A 10,000-nucleotide genomic window follows, 5' to 3' on the forward strand; every position below is an offset into this window, starting at 1 on the left:
AAGAAATTTTTTTTTTTTTTGTTCTTTCATCTTTTTCTTCCTCTTTTTAGTGTTATATTTGAATGAGTAAATTTTGATTATTTACATAGAATAATAACCAAAATCTTCATTTATTACTCATGAAGATTCTTTTTGTCTCTTTTTGCGTTGACAAAAGCAAAAGCTTATAAATAATAAACGATTATTTTGGTCATCATTCGACGAACGAAACCAAAATTTATTTATTCAAGTATAAACTCCAAAAATGAAATTTCTTTTTCGTTGACCACTGATTGATTATTATTTTTGTATAAAAATAATTCAAATGCGAAAGTAAAGTTTGTTGAATTTTTATTTACAATATAAATGTTTGATGAAATGGGCAATTTTTTTATTCTTCTTTTTTTTTTCAAATCCGTAATGTCGTTCTGGTTTCTACAAAAGCAAAACTTCATCTAATAAAAACTATTTTATCATTCATTTGTTACGCGGAAGAAATGAAAATTTGTAGTTTTTCTTTATTTCTCTTTTCGATCGTTTGACCTTCCTGACTTCCGTCATATTCAAAGAACGTGAATAGTTTTTTTTCTTTTTTTTCTTCAACGGTCCTTTTTCATTCGTTCTAAAATTCTGATTTTTTATATTCTACGTGCACCTGTATATACGTATATATGCATACAATTTACCTCCACGCTAATCAACATGTACGATAAATATATATATACTATGTAGAACGTAAGATGTGAAACAGAATATTTTACAAATACCGGAAGTTAAAAATCATCGCGGCTATGTTTCGTATACCCCTCGTTTCCCCCGTCCCCCTCGCCCCTTAACCAGTATAAGGACAAAAATTACCCTTGCAAAAAAATAATCAACCAAAAAAAAGAAAATACTCCACAATAACGACCATCACCTGCACCCTTCGTTATAAATAATGTATAATATTCATTACCTACAAAATACAAAATATGATAGACACACACACACACACACACACAAAATCACACAAACACACAGAATTACACACAGTCTGCTCTCAGCTCTACAGCGATTTACATCATCCATATAAATGAATCGATTCCGTACAGTTTTATCTTAATACCGCCATCGGTTTTTCATCTCGGAATAAGAAAATACTTTTTTTTGTTTATTTCTTGTTTATTTGTGGATTTTTTTTTTTACCCCATCCGCGCAATACATTCTTAATCCAATGGAAAGAAATGGAAACGAGGTATGAAACAATTGTTCATAAATTACTTGGGAAACATATTTCGCCTACAATTATGTATCGTGCATAATTATTTTGTTCCGATTCAAGTGATTGCGTATAAATACATGTTATGTATAGTTTCGGAACGGAACGTGACCAATAAAACAGCATATCATCGTATATATATATATATATATATATTTATTTATACAAACATCGACCAGGATAAATTCAATCTAATCGTAATTAGTTTTTTGATAAAAAAAACTAATGGGGTGAAAAACCGATGGCCGTACGAAACGTCGAGGGTTCGACGACTCGCCCCGACGAATAAAATAAATATTGTAACGATAACAATAATATATAATACCGGCAAAACAACTATACGTTGGGGGGAAAAAAAAATAGTGGCATTCGTTGATGTAGCGGAATCGTTGATTCGGTGAATCTAATTTCAATGTTTCTGGGCAAAATTTTTTCCGCCTTATTGCGCAAATGTTTTCTTTTCTTTTTTATAAGAAAAGAAAAAGGAGCGTCAATGATTGGACGAATTTTTGTCCGAAATAAACAAAAGACGAATGTTGTTATTTATTTTTATTTTTCCTCAGCGTGTATCATACATGTATTGTAACCGTAATACAACACAGTAACGATAGAAAATTTTTATTAGACCGTTTTTACAACTGTTTAAGTGGATTTAAACGGTTCAAAGATGATAAAATGCGCAGTCTCGCAAAAAGTACGTAATATAATGTATCATACATCATATCGTACAGCGAATTACAAAAACTGCAAAAAACTCAATATCTCTCTCTATATATGTATGTATATATTAAGCAACAATTGATATAATATAGAAATAAATTTAGTAATCAGGATCGTTGAGTATTAATTGATGATTTCGAAAATTTTCACACACGGTCATGTTTCATACTGGAATAATTTATTTTTACGAATTTTGTTCCCCTCTTACCTTTCGACACTTGTTATTTTACTTTTCGCAATATCAAATTTCCACCATATTTTTGAAAAAGACCTGTGAATTGAGAGAAAATACCGGAGAATATTGTTTTGTTGATTAATTTTGCATTAAAAATCAATACATAATACATACATAGTTCATACATATTATATATATATATATATATATATATATTATGTATATCTATTATGTACAATATTGGATACAGATGTTATTATTGACGTGTGTTGAAAAGGGAAAAAAGGAAGTTTTACCGAAAATAATTAATAACAATATTACTATAATAACAATTGCTAACGATAATAATGATGATGTGTAAAAAAAAAAAAACAAAAAAAAACAAAAAAAAACCACAAAAAAAAAAAACAAAAACAAAGGGGGGATGAAAACAAAATTACTATATTATATACTATACATATATATTATTACTATGAAGAAGTAAAATCAAAATAACATTCCAACCGTCAATGTGCCACACAATTTTTTATATTCTCTTAAACTGATATCGTAATTTTGTCGTGTAAAAACTGCAGTTCAGTATATAATATTATGATGTTACGAGTATTTAGCGAGAGAAGAGTAATAAAATAATGAAATAGTGAAACGAGACGAAGAAAGCTAATTCGTTTAATATGTTTAACTGATCGTACGATTCGCCTCTAGAGAGAGAGAGAGAGAGAGAGAGAGAGAGAGAGAGAGAAAAATAAAAATAAAAAAACGAAAAATAAAAGAAAAAGCAAACCAAACGAGATAATACGAAATTTACGAGATTTTTCTATTTCATTTTCTAATTTGAAACATGTTCTCCGACTTGTTTCTCATTTCCAACCTTATCACATGGAGAATGCAATTTTTCGTGAGAAGAGAAAAAAAAAAATAAAAATATATTTCAACGACTAAAAACCAATAAAATAGAAAAGAAAAATCTCACCTCTCTTCTTCACCTCAAGTTGTGCAAAGTTTAGTGAAAGAAAACGACAGATAACGTGTAATAAAATCAATTTCAGAAATCGATTGAGATTTGTATGACTATAATTACATGCGGCATTCCATGGCCAGTGTTGCGAATTGGGATAGCGAACAAAAAAAAAATAAAAAATTTGCATACGATCCGATCCATAAGTAGAATGACGATCTTCAAACATGGATCTAATTGTAAGAATTGATCGCCAATTTGAGAGACGTTTGCGCTAATGCTTGGAATCCGCATTAAAATTTCAACAATATTGATATAAATGATTGAAATAAAAAAAAAAAAAAAAAAAAAATGATAATTGAAAAAAAATAACAACAATAATCACCGTAATAGTACTTAGTGGAATAATTATAACGATAATAATAATAATAACAACAGTAATAATAAAAAATAATAATAACGATAATGATAATGATAATATCAACAACAACAATAATAATAATAATATTAATGTTAATAGTAATAACAATAGAATTAAATAATTTACCGAAGGGAAGTAAGAAAAAAATTATAATTACTATTCGTGACATTTTGGGCATTATGTACTACGTATATACATATATATATATATATGGATATATATATATGTGTGAAATTGCCTCATTAAAGCGTGTATATATATATATATATATAATATTATTATTATTATTATTATTATTATTATTATATATACATATTATATAATGACAGAGAGTAAATATCAGAAGAGCGGTGATCGAAGCACCATAAATAAGTGATAATTTATGTAACGATATTTGAAAATCTATATACCTATATACATATAAGATGTATATGATATTATATTATTATCTATGACGATATAATTGGTGAATAATAATATCGAATGAGAGTGACAAATTTTGAAAGGGTGCCGCTTTTCTTTTCTTTTCTTTTTTCTTCTTCTATTTGACAACTTCACCGAATTTGCATTATGTACGTATGTATATTGTACACGCATATACACGCATGTGCGAATCGTAACGTTTATCGATGGTATGTGTATAATACAAAACTCATCATAGTATATATATATATATATATATATATATTTCATCTATGCACTTCGCATACGTAGAATAGAAGAGAGAAAAAACGAAATACGGAAAACAAGTGGAAAAAAAAAAAAAAAAAAAAAAAAAAAAAACAATCGACATTGTCAGGATCAAAGGATATTTTTCAACGAAAAGGTGACGCGCGATCGATGAGAACTCTGAATTGAAATTAAAAAAAAAAAAAAAAATTCATTGCAAAACTTTTGTTTCATCTCAAAAACAAAGAAGAAAAGTATGAAGTATAAATATAAAATCGTATATAAGTATAATACATACGTGTATACACACACACAGTCACACTTGCCTACGTCAAATTATCTATATTGTATCTAACAATAAAAATATATGCGCGCGGTGATGACATAACGAAGTATTTGGTATGATAAACGACGATAATATTCGTTTGTTGATTGATCCATTAAAAATTAAGTTAAAAAAAAAAAAAAAAACCACCGACAAAGATTTTTTTGGTGACGCGTGAATAGATGATTATTTATTCATATACATTCTTCACACATACACACACACGCACACACACACCAAGTATTCACATTTCAAACGTAATAGGAAAGAAAGACGAATCGGAATTAAAAGGGGAAAAACAGCCCATCAAGCTATGCATTTTAGTAAAAATGGGATGACTTTTAATTTTATTTATTTTTATTTTTTTTATCGTTTTCTCTTTTTATAGTTTTGTTCTCCAAGTGTGAAACGACTTTTTACATCATTCAATTGTATCACTAGGACCTGCGACAAGCGCCGTGGTCGCGTCGCGTTCGTCATTGCGGCGTGACGTCACGCACAGCGTAAATCCAAAAATACGGTACTTACACATTTTAGCCATACGCGTGTACATTAGGAAAAAGAAATATGTATATATTTGTACATGTATATGTATACACATGTGTGTATGTATGTTTGCTTGTATGTAAATTATACATAAAATTGTAAGACGAACAGGCATGTTGTTAAAGTGTGATTGAAAAAATTTTCTCAACCGATAATCATCGTTGTTAAAATTACTTTCTTCATCACGATTCGTCGTTTTAATTATTATCATATTGTATTGTATGCGACATAAGGTAAAACATGTACGCACGTATGATTCATACGTACATTTGTACGTATACCGGGGCAATCTCTTGAAACTTGAAAATGAACCGCGCACGCGCGAGTTTTATCGGCTATTCTCGCAGGCTGGCCAACCAAAGTTTTCAGCCGTCAAACTGTTTCTGCCGGCGATGTGGTTGATACGATTTTTCGAGGTTAGAATCTCGAATAATCGAGGCAACGACTCGGAAAGGTTTGGGAAGCATTTGTTGTCGGATCGGAAAGTCGATTCTTCAAAGAACGGTCGGAATTCAACGCTTGTGCTCTTTGAAAATTGAAACGTATACATTTTGCGTAGGTTGGCCGGCCTGCATCGCGGACAAGAATATCGCTGCGGGAAGATTTCGCCGACCAATGAGATTTAATTATTTTGCGCATGCGCGGTTCATTTTAAACTCTCAAGATATTGTCTCGGTACATATATATATAAATACGTAAAACACGTATGGACTTACGTACAAAGGTATGCATCTATGAATAGATTCATCGATCCGTATTATAAATACACACACATTTACCCGATTGTTTTTTTTTTTCATTTCGTTACTGTCATTTTATAACAAATACTATGAAATTATTCATGCGAATAGAGAGAAGAGAAAAATGAAATTAACCAAACCAATGAAATTGGATTTGTTGAAAATCACGTTATTAATATTATTGTTGGGGTATACTTGTTACGTGGCTATCAAGCCATTAGGCATTAAACGCAACCACACACACACACACACACAAAAATACACATCGATGAAGATGATATCATATGTATTATATATACTAAACATAAAACCATGTATGTATATACATGCATTGAACTGTACGACAGAGTATACAAGCTTTATTATTATTATTATTATTATTATTATTATTATCATCATAACCATTATCAATATAATCACTGTCATTTTGTAACAAATGGTGTAAGAATTGTTGCGTATACTCATAACACGTATCCCCCCCCTCACATAACATTTTCGCATTATTAGGAAAGACTAATTCATTATTATTATTATCATGATCATCATCATGATCATCGTCATCATCGTTGCGATTCTTATTAATATTATGATTATTATTATTACTGTTGTTGAAACGTTACGTTGTCATCGTCATTATTTTAGAGTTACGTATGTATGTATGTGTATACATATGCATATATACATGTGTGTGTATATATATACATATATATATATATATGAAATGCATACGATGTACACATACGACTTGTTAACGCGCGTGTAAGCACTTTTCAATACACTATTACAACTATCAACTATTTACTATTACTTACGCATATGCAATATGCATACATATGTATATATATATGTATATGTACGATAGTGCTACTACATTACAACTGTTATACATAATATTTTCTCATTTTCCTACAATAATAAGAATATTAATTTTTTACGCCCACCACACATTATTATACTTACATGCGCGAGACCGATTGTGCAATGTCTAGAATTATTTAACATTTAAAAAAAAAAAACAAAACTGAATGACAGCAAGGGAAAAGAAAGAAAATATTTTTATTTTATTTTTTCTCAATCGCTTTGAAAAATACAACACCAACTCCATGTTCAGTTCGATATTTCATCTATTTCTTTCCTTCTTTATTTACGTATTTTTCTCTTTTTTTTTTTTTTTGAATCATTCCTGTCGAATTTTTCTTCTTGTCGAATCTGGGCGCTTTATGACAGAACGCGTCTAAAATACTTGTAACTTGTGAGTTGTAAATTGCGACGGTGGAGACCAATTTCGTAGGTAAAGAGAAGAAAAGATCGCAAAAAAAAAAAAAAAGACAAACTTAATTAATGACTAAATGAAAAATTGAATTAAATTAAATTATAAACATGTACGTATACACATGTTTATACGTTTGTATTATAGACATTGCGTCTTTTAATCGCCCGGATTCAACGCCGTGCTGTTTAGTATCTTTGTCAAAAAAAAAATATTTCATACCTCGTAATTCACTTATACGTGAATTTTAGTTTTTTACAATTTTATTCTTTCAAAAAACAGTTTTGATTCCCGTTTCCTACATTATATTGTAACATGTCTACAAGGAGTAGAAAAATTCCATATTCAGAACATTCCCTAATTTTCGAATATTTCTCAGCAAAACATTGCAATGCGTATGTAATACAATAAATTGGCGAATATCAATGACATTTTATTATTTACATTCTGTTACCGTTGAATATCGATATGTGCATGTACTATACATATATGTATACTATACATATAATATATGTATATATGTATATATATATGCACAATATATCTGGCATTTTTCTTGCGTATAATGCAGTAGCTAATAATTATTATACGATGTGAAAAAACATAGAAATTATGCTTCAAAAAAAAAAAAAGAAAAAGGGAACGAAATTTCAGTTAAATACAAACTACTAATAACATCGGGCAAAAATTAAAAACGTACTAAAGTGAAATTGTAAGAAAAAAAAAAGTAACAATTGTAATTTTGCCGGATAATCATCGGGTGTCGTGGATAAAATAATACAAATTTATATGCACAGTAATTATTATTATCATTACTATCGCAACATTCGAAATTCATTCCAGAACTTCATTCCAACGTAAAATATATATATTCACACCGTATCCAATTTATATCTCGAAATTGTTTACAGTATAATCATTTGAATTACTGCCGTACGATAATTAGCTATGGTTGTTATTATTATTATTAGTATTGTTGTTGTTGTTGTGTTAATTGTTCTTATCATCATCATCATTTTTGTTTCGTTCATGGGATTCGATTTTTCGCAAGTTGTCCTTTTTTTTCTTTGTTCTCATGCCATTTTTTTTTTTCTTCTCTTTTCTTATCTAACGTTTTCTTCCACCGATTTTATTTTCCAGTAATATTTCTATCTCTAGGCATTACGATAATCTGCAAGATTTTATCAGCCAAGTTTCGTTGAAGCAAATCGTAGATATTACAATAATGATAACGTAAAAAAAAGAATTGTACATAACTTTATTCGTTGCTGTTTTAACCATAGTTTTTCATTTCACAATGTGTAGTCTTAACGTTTAATTCACACACTTTCAAATACAATTCAGATCAGACGTACCTTTTCATACTTTTTTTTTTCTTCTTACTCTTCTCTCAAGTCTGTTCTTACTTTTGTTTGCATTGTTTTCTCACCTCGATATGCAAAACATTTGTTTTGCAATTTCAAAGATGACGTTAAATGTCTTACGGTGGGGATAATAAGTATAGAAAAATAATACACAATGAATTACGATACGTCGTTAAACAGAATGTATTAACAACGAAACATTCACAGATTCTACTCAGAACGTATTTCGATTTTCATTTTTTTTACTTAGTGATTTTTTTTTTGTTCCCTTTCCAATGTACATTTCACGTAAGTCAACTTTGCGTAATCCGTAAAGTCTGTAAAATCTTATACTTTCAGTGTCATGAAATGTTTTCTATTATATAAATTTTACATCTATATTATTACTATTATTATTATTATTATTATTATTATTATTATTATTATTATTATTATTACCATTATTTCCATGATTATTTTTATTTTTGTTATCCAACGTTATCAGATGTGTACGTAAACTTGTAAAATTATTATAAAAATAAATAAACACACACACACACACACACACACACAACATTACATAACAAATACACGTTGAACATTACTTCTACAATCTTGTATGTATGATACATACACCATATATATAACTAGCATCATGGTTAGGTAGGTAGGATTTTTAACAAATATTTTTTATATTATATAAATTTATAAACATTTAATAATCAACAAAGTTAAAAGAATCACACACGCATTCAAGAAAAACATAAAATAAACAAATCACGATTACAGCAAGACCGTGTTCGTTTTTTCTCGCGTTTATTTCTTTCTTAACGGTCCTTGATTCCGGATTGCAAACAATATTATATCGATACTTGCCTGACAGTAATTATTGTTGTGAAAATTGAATGGAAAGAATATTTGTACCTTCACGCAACTGTGAAAAGTATAATAAAACGGATGTATTACGAACAAAGGGAATACCGATAACAATGACAGTTATCAAATAATTACGACGGCTGAACGCAGTTTGATATTAAAAAATCATGCGAAAAAGTATTACGACTTGAATAAACGAAAAAACAAAAAGTAAAACAAAAGAAAGAAAATATCATTTTCTTCCTTGCCATCGCATGGCGAAGAGAGAGAGAGTAAAGAAAAGAAAAGAAAAAAAAAATCAAACGTGCAGATTTATGAATTTATAATATACACGTATATCGATATTCATTATTGCGAAATTGTGATAGGTCGTTTCTTGCGGGGTCCAACTTTGAAATATTTCACCTCGTAAGAAAAGAGAGAAGAAAATGGAAAAATGAAATTTTCTAAATTCTCTCTCCATGTAATTAGTATTTAATTACTGCGGCGCTGATAGACTGGGTTAAACCCTGAAGAGCGAGGATAGATTTTTAAGAATTTTTTGACGTAAGACGGTCTGTTGTTGAATACTAGTTGATTGTTGTATAAGATATGATGGTTGTGAAGTTTAATTGATACTTTTGAAGTATTGCGTTATACCTGAGCGAGAGAGAGAGAGAGAGAGAGAGAGAGAGAGAGAGAGAGAATTGATCTATCGGGAAAAAATATGCCGTTCGTTTT

The 10,000-nt window shown here is 29.3% G+C and overlaps 1 protein-coding gene across 9 annotated transcripts in view; it reads left to right on the forward strand.

Moving 5' to 3' along the window:
* The window catches only part of Eip93F (Ecdysone-induced protein 93F), a 113,073-nt gene extending 110,153 nt beyond the window's left edge, over positions 1-2,920 (forward strand). For all 9 annotated transcript variants that reach the window (XM_046615294.2, XM_046615291.2, XM_046615299.2 and 6 more), the window contains one exon: positions 1-2,920. This exon is cut by the window's left edge and continues 12,621 nt beyond it. The gene's annotated coding sequence lies outside the window, so the exon portion shown is untranslated.
* The last annotated feature ends 7,080 nt before the right edge of the window (positions 2,921-10,000 follow it).

Source organism: Neodiprion pinetum, chromosome 3 (assembly GCF_021155775.2).
Source record: "Neodiprion pinetum isolate iyNeoPine1 chromosome 3, iyNeoPine1.2, whole genome shotgun sequence".
NCBI classification, from domain to species: domain Eukaryota; kingdom Metazoa; phylum Arthropoda; class Insecta; order Hymenoptera; family Diprionidae; genus Neodiprion; species Neodiprion pinetum.